Below are 13,758 nucleotides of genomic sequence, written 5' to 3'. Positions count from 1 at the left end.
TGTTGACCACATCTTCACTCTGCTTGCTGCTGTACAGAAACAATTTTCTAATAATCGCAAACTTTATGTAGCTTTCATTGATTTTGAGAAATGTTTTGATAGTATCTCACGCAGACTGCTCTGGCCAATTTTGATTAAAAATGGTATAAAGGGAAAGTTGTACAGATGTATTAAAAGTATGTATGCAGTGGTTAAGGCTAAAATACGATGTGGTGCTCAACTAACAGATTTCATTAACTGTACAAAAGGTGTGAAGCAAGGAGACGTGTGCAGTCCAATTTTATTCGCTCTATTTATAAATGAGCTGGCATTGGAAATCATGGATAATGGTAGGCATGGTATTACTTTAAACCCTGACATTGTTGAATTGTTCATTCTACTGTTTGCTGATGATATTACTTTGCTGTCTGAAACTGTTGTTGGTCTGCAGTCACAACTACATTGTCTATATTTTGCTTCACAGCGCCTTGAGCTTAAAGTAAACATGGGGAAAAGTAACATCGTGGTTTTTCGTAAAGGTGGATATCTAGCTGCTCGTGAAGTTTGGTATTTTGGTGGGCAAAGAATGGAGGTAGTAAATGCATACAAGTATTTGGGTATTTATTTTTCTACCAAATTAAGCTTTAATTTTGCTTGTCAAGATCTAGTTGCCAGAGCAAAACGTGCAGTACTGTGTATTATGAGTAATTTGTATAAATTCGATAGATTGTCTTTGGATGTTTTTATCAAGCTTTTTGACTCACAAGTTCAACCTATTGTTCAATATGGTGCTGAGGTATGGGGTCTGATGCAGGCAGCAACAGTAGAAAAGGTGCATTTGTTTGCTTTAAAACGTTTTTTAGGTGTTGACAGGCGTACTCCTAATGATCTTGTATATGGTGAATTTGGACGTTATCCCATTTACTTAAATTCATATGTACGTTGCATAAGATACTGGCTGAAACTGACAAGAATGGATGACAGTAGATTACCTCGTAAAGCATATAAGATGTTGTTTACTCTAGATAGCAGAGGTAAATCTACTTGGGCATCACAGGTACGGTTGTGCCTGTGTCGATATGGTTTTCAGTATGTATGGATTAACCAAGGTGTAGCCTGTATTAATTCATTTTTGGCATGTTTTAGGCAACGCATTATTGACTGCCGGTGGCAAGAGTGGGATAATCATATTCAGACTAGCGACCGGTTTGCATTGTACCGTACCTTTAAGACAACAAATCTTGTAGAAACATACTTGTCAATTCCAGTAAACAGACACATTTTAAATGTTTTGGTTAAATTTAGATTGGGTATTTCCAGACTTGCTTTACATACAGAAAGGTATAAAGCTGTAAGTGAAAATAATTTGGTCTGTCGTTTGTGTCAATCTAGTACTGAAGATGAATTGCATTTTGTTTTATGCTGCCCCTGCACTGGAAAATCTAAGACGTCAATTTATTCCAGCAAAATTTTGTAGATGTCCTTCGAATTTCAAACTTGCACTGTTGTTGTCTGTGAAAAATGAAACTATACTTTGCAATGTAGCTAAGTTCTTGTATTTTTCATTTAAATGTTTAGAAAATGCTGTTTAAGCATTAGTATTTTGTGATTATACATTGTCTTTTCTTCTGTTCACTTGAAACGACGCGTGTGTGGATTGCTGCTGCACACACGCTTTACTTTTTGTGTAACCAGCCCCCTTCCGAAAGGGGCTAAGGCCTTAAAGGAATAAAATCTTGTTCTTGTTCTTGTTCTCTCTCTCTCTCTCTCTCTCCCTCTCTCTCTGTCTCTCTCTCTGTCTCTCTCTCTCCCTCTCTCTCTGTGTCTCTCTCTCTCTTTCCCTGTCTCTCTGTCTCTGTCTCTGTCTCTCTCTCTCTCTTTCTCTGTCTCTCTCTCTCTCTGTCTCTGTCTCTCTTTCTCTCTCTCTCGATCTCTGTCTCTCTCTCTCTCTCTCTTTCTCTCTCTCTTTCTCTCTCTCCCTCCCTCTCTCTCTCTCTCGCCCTCTCTCTGTGTCTCTCTCTGTCTATCGCTGTCTCTTTCTCTCTCTATCTCTCTTTCTCTCTCTCTCTCTCTCTCTCTCTCTCTCTCTCTCTCTCTCCTATCTCTCTTTCATTTCTCCCCCCCCCCCCTCTCTTCTACCTCTTTTGACCTGTAGCCTACGTACATTGCCAAGACCGAACCCTTTTCCCCATCACCTTCTCCGTGTCACCAACGCAGTACAGAGAATCGCATCTCCTACCGCAAATGATGGTAGTTGTGACATTGGAAATGACAGACCACGAGCGTCAGTGTGAAATAAATCAGGCGTAATAATAGCTTTGATTTTTCCTGATCACATTAGGGACGTATGACTGCTTCTGCTTGATCCCGAGCGATTTTCCAGACGTTTGTTGGCTATTGAATGGCGCTATGAGGAACATCATGCATGCTTTCACTCTTATTTCTTGTGTGCTTTCTGTCCCGATTCTTCTTTTAGTCTACCAGCCAGCCTTCTATGTCATGTATGAAACCTGGAAATGTTTGTTCCTGTAAACTTTTATGACGGAAATGTAATCTATAGGGTACGGAGAGTCAAATTAGCTTGGTTGCCTAAAGATGCACTTTGGGAAATTCTCAGAATCCAAGATGGCCGCCCAACGGTCATCTTGAAGATGGTCAATATATATTTTTTGATCCAGATGGGCTAAAGAGTCGTGTAATACCTCAATATAGGGGTTTTTGATGTCAGCGAGTTCATTTCTGAGGTTGGTTTGTCAATCCTGTCAACAGAATCCAAGATGGCCGCCAAGATGGCCGTCAAAATATCAAAAAACACATTTCTCGCCATATCTGGGTTTCTAAAGCAGCTAGATTCATGATCTTAGTGCTGACCATGTTTCCAAAGGCTGGGAAGCCGTTCTGATATCACCCAGATGTAAGATGGCTGCCAAGATGGCAGGTAAACGTCATTCATGCTCAAATCAATGTCACACAAAAATAAGGAAAACGCCATATTGTTTGTCTTTTATCTGAAAGAACATGTTAGCATCCAGTTAAAAGAGGCAACTTTCAGAAAAGCCGATGGGTCTCGATGGTGGGGATGGACAGAAGGAGAGCAAGCACAAAGAGGAAGGTGAAAGAAGGTAAAAGAAGACGAGCGATGGACGCAGCAGACCGGACGAAGATTGCAGAGGAACTGCAGAAGCACTCGCACCCTCTCATTGTTGAGTCCACTGACCTGTACAACATCGTCAACGGGCAGATCGCGCCAGCAAAAGTAAATGTCCAAGATGCACTGAAGATCGGCAGCACTCAAAGTGAGCAGTTCGCCGCTTCGCTTCACGGCACATTCCATGGCCCAATCGAGAGGAAAGTGAAGACCATGCAGGAGATGAAAAAGGTAGTGGTTGTGAGAGACAAGGCCATCTTTGACATTGGAACATTATTCGTACGGCTTCAGATCATTGGGCAACAACGTGGTGTGAAGGCGACAGACATCTTCAAGTATGAGCTCAGTCCCGTACCTCCATCTCTCATCGACGAGTTCGGGTGTTTGAGGAAAGGAGACAAGGCTGTGCTCGTCAAGTGTCTTGGTGTGCCGGTCAACAACGCACCTGCACCAGATGTGGTGCTGGTCGACGCCAGCCAGCTCCTGTACCATGTTGTGTGGCCTGTTGCGGGGACAGCAGAAGATCTTGTCGTGAGTTTCGGCGCTCGACTGAGCCGCTATCCTCCAGCAGCACAGAAACTGGTGTTGTTTGACAGGTACCATGAGAATCACCCAACTGCGAAGGACCACGAGAGGATGAGGAGGGCAGGGGAAGGATCAAAGGACTTCCGTCTGACACCCACAACCCCCCTCCCACACAGAGAAGCTATCATGAAGAACGCCAACAACAAACGCCTCCTCAGCAACATCCTCTGTGGATATCCTCTGCAGAACAACGTGGAGCTTGTCAGCAGTTTCGATTGTCTTGTCACTCATGAGTAGGCGGATATCACGCTGTGCAGCTACATGCTGAAGGCTGCAGCAGGCGGGGCGGAGACGATCAGGGTGCTGTGTGACGACACTGATGTGTTCGTCCTTCTCGTGTACTGGGCATGGAGGAAGACGATACAGAAGAGCATCCAGATGGAGAAGTGGGACGGCACGGTGCTTGACATTCACGCAACAGTGGACAAATTGGGGGACAAGTGTGGTCAGCTACTCGGCATGCACGCCTTATCGGGCTGCGACACCGCAAGAAGTCGGCGCTCAAGGTGCTTGGAAACAGCGACATCCCAGGCCTGCAAGATGTCCTTGGGGAGCCAGACGTCAGTCATGACCAACTTAAGGCCACTGCCGACTCATTCTTCCTCGCGCTGTACAGTCAGAAGAAGGCCAAGTCCCTCAATGGTGCAAGATCCAAACTGTATCTGAGCAGGAAGAAACCACCACCTCTGAAGAGGCTACGACCAACAGATTGCAACCTGAGGCTGCATGCTCTCCGAGCACATCTGCAGATGATGTTGTGGAAGGCAGCAGACCAGAAAGATCCACCAGCCGAGGCTCATGATATCCTCTGCTTCGGATGGGATGTCGATGAATCTGGTGCTGTAACACCATCGCTGTCTAATGCGCCGATAGCACCGCAGCAGCTCTTAGATGTCGTGAGCTGTAGTTGCAGCGCCGAGGGGAAAGCGTGCAGCGAGAAGAAGTGCAGTTGCCACAGTGGGAGACTTACGTGCACTGAATACTGTTATTGCGAGGGAGGAGATGCCTGCTGCAGTCCTTACACAAAGCATGAGCCTGTTGTGGAGGAGGAGGACGAGGAGGAGGAAGAAGAGGAGGAAGAAGAGGAGGAGGAAGAGGAGGAGTTTGTTGAAGACGACCAATAAGACGAGAAAGAAGCTGACAATGAAGGAGATATGGTTTCAAAGTTTAAATCGTTTGTTTGCTGTAACCCAAGAGCAGTAGATTTCTATTTCGGTCGTGGCGTGCCAGCTAAGCTGCTTTAGGACATGGACTTTCCCACCTGCAGCTTGATTGAGGTCCTGAAAGTTGCCTCTTTAACTGGATGCTAACACGTTCTTTCAGATAAAAGACAAACAGTATAGGGTTTTCCTTATTTTTGTGTGACATTGATTTGAGCGTGAATGACGTTTACCTGCCATCTTGGCAGCCATCTTACATCTGGGTGATATCAGAACGGCTTCCCAGCCTTTGGAAACATGGTCAGCACTAAGATCATGAATCTAGCTGCTTTAGAAACCCAGATATGGCGAGAAATGTGTTTTTATATATTTTGACGGCCATCTTTGCGGCCATCTTGGATTCTGTTGACAGGATTGACAAACCAACCTCAGAAATGAACTCGCTGACATCAAAAACCCCTATATTGAGGTATTACACGACTCTTTAGCCCATCTGGATCAAAAGTTATATATTGACCATCTTCAAGATGACCGTTGGGCGGCCATCTTGGATTCTGAGAATTTCCCAAAGTGCATCTTTAGGCAACCAAGCTAATTTGACTCTACATACCCTATAGATTACATTTCCGTCATAAAAGTTTACAGGAACAGACATTTCCAGGTACTCTTTTTGGCAAGTAGACTATTTGTTCATTATGCCATTTGTTTCAGTGTATGAGGGGTTTATTTTAATGCCATATACTTGTATTACTGACATTTCACGTGTTTCCGTTTTCCTATTATGCTAAGGCCAAAAAAAAAAAATTGTCTGTTTAGGGTAACCCGACCGACCCTATCGATTTGGCGCCGACCCAAAAACTTTTTTTTGATTTCAAAAAAAAAAAGAAAAAAAAGAGGTAAAAATGCTAAAAAGAGACATTTGGCGTTTCTTTCTCTCCCTTTCTCTCTGTTTTATTTATACGTTAGTTTTGAAACATGTATTCGGCATCAAATATAAGAAGTGAATGTTCAGCCAACAAAAACGCCAATGTTCATTTACAAAAAAAAAAAAAAAAAAAAAAAAAAAAAAAAAACTTTACCTACCTACCGACCCTACTTTTTTTGGTCATGTTACCCTAAACAGACAATTTTTTTTTTGGCCTAATATTGTTCTATCCGAGTAGAAAAGATCAAGCAATATGTCTCCACTCATTTATCATTTGGGCTTAGCTTGCCCATATTGACGGCAAACTATCACAGTCGTAATCATCAAAATCGTATAACATATATATTATACGTTATTTGCGTGTTTGACCAAAATATGACATTTTACACAGATCGAGACAGTCATTGTTCTCCGAGACCGCGATAGCGGTCGAGGTGAACAATGACTGTCGAGATCTGTGTAAAATGTCATATTTTGGTCAAACACGCAAATAACATTTATGTATCGATCGAATTCCTTTCAGGTACTATGACTTTGTTGTTGTTTTGACGATTGAACGAGCCCCGGCACACACACATGCAATCAAACACATAAGCTTCATATTTGGGCGTTTCAGGTTGACCGAAACTTCAAAGGAACTACAAAACACACGTCATGTACTCACTTTGTTGTTGTTTTGACATTGAACAGCACACACACATGCAATCAAACACATGACGTTTTTATTTTTGAGTTCCTTTGAAGTTTCGGTCAACCTGAAAAGCCAAATTATAAAGTTTTGTCGGCCTCTGACGTCACATGACTCAAAGAAGGGAAATCCAATCTCCAATCGATACATTGTGCTCTGTATGCAGCGTTTTTCGTGTTTTGTATTGCTTTGAAAGACTAGCTCTCAATCTATCTCTCTCTCACTCTCTCTCTCCCTCCCTCCGCCTCTCACTCTCTTCCTTCATCCACACGTTCTCTCTTTCTCTGTCTGCCTGTCTATCTGTCTGTCTGTCTGTCTCTCTGTGTGTCTCTCTCTGTCTCTGTCTCTGTCTGTCTCTGTCTCTGTCTCTGTCTCTGTCTCTCTCTCTCTCTCTCTCTCTCTCTCTCTCTCTCTCTCTCTCTCTCTCTCTCTCTCTCATATATGAAAACGAGCGCTTAACTGAATAAGCGGAGTCCGTGGGGGAAAAAAAAAGTCCGTGAATCATGTCCATGCCCAGTGACCTCGATCGCCCCACACGTGTCAGCCCGGTGTGGTGCACATATTTTTTTGTTTTAAATCTCAGCCAGTGTTCAAACTGGGTCATCAGCTCCTCGAAAACCAGACAGCGAGACTGGTAAACTGTAGTCGTGCTCTGTCAAGAACAAGAAATTCCTACGAGGTAGGAAAAACACCCCCGTCAAAGGGAAATAACCTTCTCAGTTGGTGGCAGTGACTGAGTGAGAATGGTTATTTCCCTTTGACCATGAAGATGTCCCTCTATAAGTCCTTGTATAATTTTAATCCACCAATAACTCCATAACCGTGTGTTTGACTGGTCCCAATTTTTGTAAGGACCGTCTCAGGAATGTATAGAACCTGTTCACCAAGTTTGGTGACGATCGGTCCGTTCATTCTTGAGATCTATATGCGAACACAAACACACAAACACACAAACACACAAACACACAAACACACAAACAAACACATCGAGTGAAACCTATACACACCCCTATTCACGACTTTTTTCCGTGACCTTTCGGATTTCATGGGGGCTGCCATTTTGTTCTCATCTCCTCAGTGTGTTCCGGTCTGAAACCGGTTTAAAACACCACTAGGCGGAAACCCCAAAACAATGACGGCCGCCTTTTTCGAAATAACATTTTCAGAGATTGTACACAAAAACAACGCCCGAACGGAAAGACAGAATGTGTCTTTCGCTAGATTGCAAGTCAGGCTTTTCACTTTTCCGATGAAGACAACCGCTGAGAGTGAAGAAACGACGCTGTTCGACTTCAAAATCTCCAGTCGCAGACGACCTTCGCTTTCGCAGTACAGTCTATAGGCAGGTGCAATGTTACTCATTTTGATCAGCTCGTTCACGTATATTTTTTGCATTCAGATCAATTAGAATGATTGGAATCAAAGCAGGAATAACTTCGGCATGCAAATGCATTTATTTGGCGAAATCAGTACAGCAGTAAGCTAGATTTTGTCCCTTCAGTTTGTTTGCGTGACTGAATTTTGTCTTCAAGAATGTACCACTTGCTTGATTTTGATTGTTTGTTCAGCTCATTGGCACGAAATGCATCTTGCAAAATATCAATTTGTTGAATGAAAACGGAATAAGTGACGTTCTAACATTTATCTGCTTGCAAAAACAATCGCAAGGATAGATCTATCTGCTTCATTGACAGACAGATTTTCATTGAATTTAAAAAGCATGACTCGGTTTGCAGGCTCTCCGATTAGATTTATCTAGTGTTTGTGTTCTTAGATTTATTGGCCATGTGGGCTGTTTACGATCATAACACAGTGTTTGTTTGTGCTGGTGCAATCTGCAGATCAAAGGGGATTGACCACATAGTGATGCAGTGATCAATGCAACTTGTGTTCACCACTCAATGCCTTCTACCAATCTCAATGGCAAAACGAAAGGTACAGTACCATGCTTGTGATTTCACATTATGTAATGTCTCTGGCGATCAACATAGTTTTTAACTCTAGTCTAACTGATCATGCTTATTACTATTAGTATTCAATTACATACGATATATTCTCCGCCCCAGCTCCACCCTCACCCCATAGCACTGCCAATCAGCCTCTACACTACAGTCCAACAACTACACCTCTCAAAGCCCCCCCCCCCCCCCCCCCTACCCTCCGTGCAACATATGGTCATAGGGAGTGCTCTAATTGTTCCAGAACATACCCGACCACACTCATACACAGGGTACTGACAAAGGAACTTGTTTTTCAGTCTCCATCAGGGCTGTCACCTAATATATGCAGACAGGTGTAACGGACGTTTTAGCAGCCACTGTACCACACATGTCATAAGGTAAATATAGGTATGTTAGTATATTTACAAACTGTTCACTCTGTTGGTTTTTCTTGCAGCATTTATTCAGAAACTCTGTAAATTGTGGCAATTACATATGCAGACGTTCAACTTATTATTGAAGAAATAGAATCAAAATTGGTTTATTAAGTATTTGAATTTTGATCATGTGATCAGAGAAACAGTTTCTTGAACAGCTAAGCTACAAGTGAAGTACAAGGACAACAACATAAACAGGTGACTGGAGACTCAGGCATTGTTTGTTTTTTTAAAATATGCACAGCAATGTTTACTCAGTACTGGGGGGGGGGGGGGGGGGGGGGTTGGATTTAAAGTGTTCTTTTGGCTTCCAGAGAGGTGCTACGCCTGTTAAGATGGAAATGAAATAGAATAGTTGATGGTAAGGGTTATCACAAAACAGCAAGGATAATGTTGCATGCCTGTATTTTCAGTTTGAGTTTAAAAAAAAATTAAATACTAGTTTTCTGATTAGCTATAATTCACGTGAGAATATTATAAGATGCTACCTTTTTTTAATTTTTTTTATAAGATTAGCTCATTGAGTCTGACAGGAACATAATTGAGGAATGCTTATAATTTCTTGGCCAGCTAAAAAAAAATTAAAACCCTTGAAATGAAGTTTACGCAGGTTAGATGTGAGGATATCTTAATTGGGATAATGCATTTACCAGTAATTACAACGAGAGATTTACTTAGAAAAACTGAAGTCATTCATAAACAATAATTATGATTACAATCACAGAGTAAGGGGAAACATGGCCTTTGGTCTGGAACAGCAGCTGGAATGGTCTACTTGTCAAACCTGCCTGAATGTGCTTTTTTATTTTTGTATACCTAGTGTGAACGACGTTTAGGTATTTGCAGACTAATTATTGTATTGCTGTTGTTTGTTTGTGAGTTATGTTATGGTGTGTCCTAAATTGGTCGGAATTTGTTGTGTAACAATATGTTCTCATTTGTAATTTGTTTCTCCATGACCCCAGAGGAACAGACTTCATATTAAAACCTTGAGACCCTGAAAATACTTGCATACTAAATTATTTTTTTTTTTATTGGGGATAGGCAAGCTCTTGAATTCTTCAAGCCTTGAGAAACTTTCCAGTCTGATATACATGTACCAGAAAAAAGTGTGATCCTAACAATAACATGAATACTTAATTCAATATGTGCAGGAGCTACTTCGGCAGACCCATATGGCTAGTATATCAATGCAGGGAAGGTGAGTTCATTGATTTATGTTTTTTCCACCTTTTCTGTGTTTGATGTCAGCCGTGATTACCCAATGAGAACTTCAAAACATGTTGCTGACTTGCGAAAACCCAACCATGACATCTGATGTAGTTGTGTAGCCCATCTAGAGGATAGAACATCTAATTTCGTGATAGCATAGCAATGTTGTGTACCTGACTAAATCTCTGCACATCACAGTGAAGTCTTACTTTATGATCATATGATTCAATACCCCCCCCCCCCCCCCCCGACTAAACAACGAAGAGCAGGCACTACACACTCACATAACTACCAACTCCACAATGTCATTTCAGAATCAAGCAATCAGGAGAATGAAAGGATTCACCAGTGCTCCGCCACTCGGTTGGATAGCCATCACTATGCACAACAAAATCCATTATTGAGGGTTTCTTGGTCGTTTCTGAAGCTAGGGCTTGGAAGCTTCACATACAAATATTCCTAAGAAAAATCCTTGTCCTTGAGTAAGATTCCCAGTGAATGGGGCCGAAAACAACAAAAATGAATACTATTTTTTTTTTAAATCAAAACATTGTTAAATTTGTTATCTTACTCATTGTGAAAGTCTGACCAAATCTGCGACATTGAGGCAAACAAGTTGGGGTGGGCCTTTAACTAAATACTCTGAAACCAGCAGCTGCTTTAAGTAATTGTATTTGTGTTGTCATTATGTACTGCTTGCACTAAATGCATTTTCTTTATCTCCTCAGAATCGAGTCACCCAGAGAAAGACCATTGACATGCAGGGCGCATAGTAAAACATATACATGGCGTGCAAGTCGGTCGACAGTTGCCAGCCATTATCATCATAACAAGAGATGCAGATCATAGTTTCTTATGTTTTATGTTGGGTGCGACTTTCCTGCATGTGCACAAGTCCCTAGATCCGCTTTAATTTTAATGTAGAATTTCATTATCAGATAATTTGAAATATTTTGTTTGATTAAATTGTAATAACGTCCAAGTCAATTTGCAGCATTTTTTTACTCACATGCGAAGCAAAAGTGAGTCTATGTACTCACCCGAGTCGTCCGTCCGTCCGTCCCCCCCGTCCGGACGTCCGTCCGGAAAACTTTAACGTTGGATATTTCTTGGACACTATTCAGTCTATCAGTACCAAATTTGGCAAGATGGTGTATGATGACAAGGCCCCAAAAAACATACATAGCATCTTGACCTTGCTTCAAGGTCAAGGTCGCAGGGGCCATAAATGTTGCCTAAAAAACAGCTATTTTTCATATTTTTCCCATTTTCTCTGAAGTTTTTGAGATTCAATACCTCACCTATGTATGATATATAGGGCAAAGTAAGCCCCATCTTTTGATACCAGTTTTTTTTACCTTGCTTCAAGGTCAAGGTCACAGGAGCTCTTCAAAGTTGGATTGTATACATATTTTGAAGTGACCTTGACCCTGAACTATGGAAGATAACTGTTTCAAACTTAAAAATTATGTGGGGCACATGTTATGCTTTCATCATGAGACACATTTGGTCACATATGATCAAGGTCAAGGTCACTTTGACCCTTATGAAATGTGACCAAAATAAGGTAGTGAACCACTAAAAGTGACCATATCTCATGGTAGAAAGAGCCAATAAGCACCATTGTACTTCCTATGTCTTGAATTAACAGCTTTGTGTTGCATGACCTTGGATGACCTTGACCTTGGGTCAAGGTCACATGTATTTTGGTAGGAAAAATGTGTAAAGCATGTGAGTCGTATGGGCTTTGCCCTTCTTGTTTCTTTATTGTTCTTCTATATACCCTTAAAACTAACACATAGTAAAAACAAGAAATGTTTGTTCAAGGGAGATCATCTAAAGCTTGTTTTTTTAAATCTGTAAAATTGCACAGTGACATCCTCCAAAAATAAAATGTCTTAAGAATAAAGGTATCTACACGGGTTGTCTACCTATTTCTTGATAGCTTTGCTTTTAAGTATAACTTTTTTTCTCAGAATATTTTTTTAATAAGTTTTATTCAAGGGAGGCAATAAAAAATATTTACAAAAATGTGTCCAATTGTGTGCTTACAAATATTAACATTTCTTGTAGCCCCAAGAAGTGTGTTTTGTCTTGTAACTATTGTGATTTGAGAGCTTTAGCACTGAATGCTTTGCATCCTAGTGTGAATAGCATTGTAAAGCTTGCCTCTTGCTAATTTAGAGCAGTAGAATAGAAAGCAGCCTACTCCACAATCTTCTTTCATATTCTGTGCATACTCCTTGACAAGAGAACCACGAGATTTGTTTTTATTCCGATGTTGCCTTTTCTATTCAATTAAATACTTAAATCCTACGTGCAACACAAACCTTTTTTGTGTTGGTTTGTTTGTTTATTTTTATATTTTGTAAGTATAGACCGTACTAGAGACCAGTCTTTCACCGCCGTATGATTGATCTGGAAATCTCCGCTAAGCAGTTCAATAACATAATTAGTACATGGCTAAAGCATTTTTGCTACTCCACTCAAAATATGTCTAACTACGCACTCGTACTTTCTCCCTAACATAACACTTGTTCATGCAAAAATTGTTTGCGGATTTAATAGTAAAATTTGCGTGAAATATTGAATTGCGATGAGTGTTTACTGAAGCGATAAACTATTTATACAAGTTAATAAGAATGGTTTGTAAGATCAAATACAAACCAGCAATACAACTGCTGTCGATAGATTACCCCCCTTGACTTCTCTGTCTGTTGGGTCAAACTACGCCAGACATTTCTCTTCTAGTGGCTCCATAGCATGAGATACAGGCTCCGAGGCAGAAACTGCTTCGTTCTGAACTTGAATACATCGGTTCCTCTCAGTTACATAGTCTTTTAATTCCTTCTGTCGTTTCAATGCAACAGGTAATCAAGCCTGTGAGTGTTGCATACTGTATCAAGTTCTGGTGTATTAGCGATCGAAAAGTTTACGAGGTAGTTGCAGAATCGATGTTTGTACGTACCTTTCTGGTCAGTTATCAGGAGATAAAAATTAAAAACAAATGACATGTATGCAACATAAGAGGCTAAAAGGCTAAGAAACTTGATGCCTCATCTGTCTCGGTTGCTAGTCTTCATCGTTCATACTCATAGCATACATAGCAATACCATTTGTTCTGTAGAATCAATATGTTATTTTTTTTCTGAAATAAAATATTCACGAAGAGGGTTCGATTCTGATCGAGTGAATATATGTGTCAAAAGCTGAATAAAACAATGCGTTTGTCTTTGACTGGTGAAGTAGAGCTGAAGCTTTTTGTGTTGGATGTAAGCTTAGTTGGTTTTATCACACACACACACACACACACACACACACACACAACCCTGATGTTTGTCAAAAATGTTGCATGTTCCTGCTTCACAAATGCCTGCACAAAAGCACACGGATGTACACGTACCTACCTACATACCCGTGCAAACAATCTACCACTGCAACACCACAGCCCCACACATTTATCCAAAAGTTGTCTGAATATCAATACTGGCAATCTTGGTATTGAACGGGGAACTCTAGATCTACTTTCATGGCGTATGTGGTCTAGGTCTCATTTTATACATGCTAAACCACCCTTACAAAATAAAAAGCCACACATCGTGTAAGCTAATCGACTAAGCAAAAACCAGACACGCGAACAAACAGAAAACGAATACTTTGATTTTCAACAAACTTAATAACAGA

At 41.0% G+C, this 13,758-nt stretch overlaps 1 protein-coding gene and 1 long non-coding RNA gene across 3 annotated transcripts in view; one reads left to right on the top strand and one right to left on the bottom strand.

Moving 5' to 3' along the window:
- LOC138947036 (uncharacterized) overlaps positions 1-13,758 on the bottom strand; it is a 257,233-nt gene that overhangs the window by 109,284 nt on the left and 134,191 nt on the right. The gene's annotated exons all lie outside the window — the stretch shown is intronic.
- LOC138947029 (uncharacterized) lies at positions 7,484-10,063 on the top strand. Of its 2 annotated transcripts, XR_011449523.1 has the most exons (4): positions 7,484-7,827; positions 8,327-8,420; positions 8,743-8,823; positions 10,017-10,063. It is a non-coding gene; the product is annotated as an uncharacterized lncRNA (long non-coding RNA). The 2 variants fall into 2 exon arrangements; XR_011449522.1 differs by lacking the exon at positions 10,017-10,063 and having other exon boundaries at positions 8,743-9,112.

The sequence above is a fragment of the Littorina saxatilis genome, linkage group LG14 (assembly GCF_037325665.1).
Source record: "Littorina saxatilis isolate snail1 linkage group LG14, US_GU_Lsax_2.0, whole genome shotgun sequence".
In the NCBI taxonomy this organism is placed as follows: Eukaryota; Metazoa; Mollusca; class Gastropoda; order Littorinimorpha; family Littorinidae; genus Littorina; species Littorina saxatilis.
Note: the sequence above shows the minus strand (reverse complement) of the source record. Positions and strands in the feature narration are given on the sequence as shown.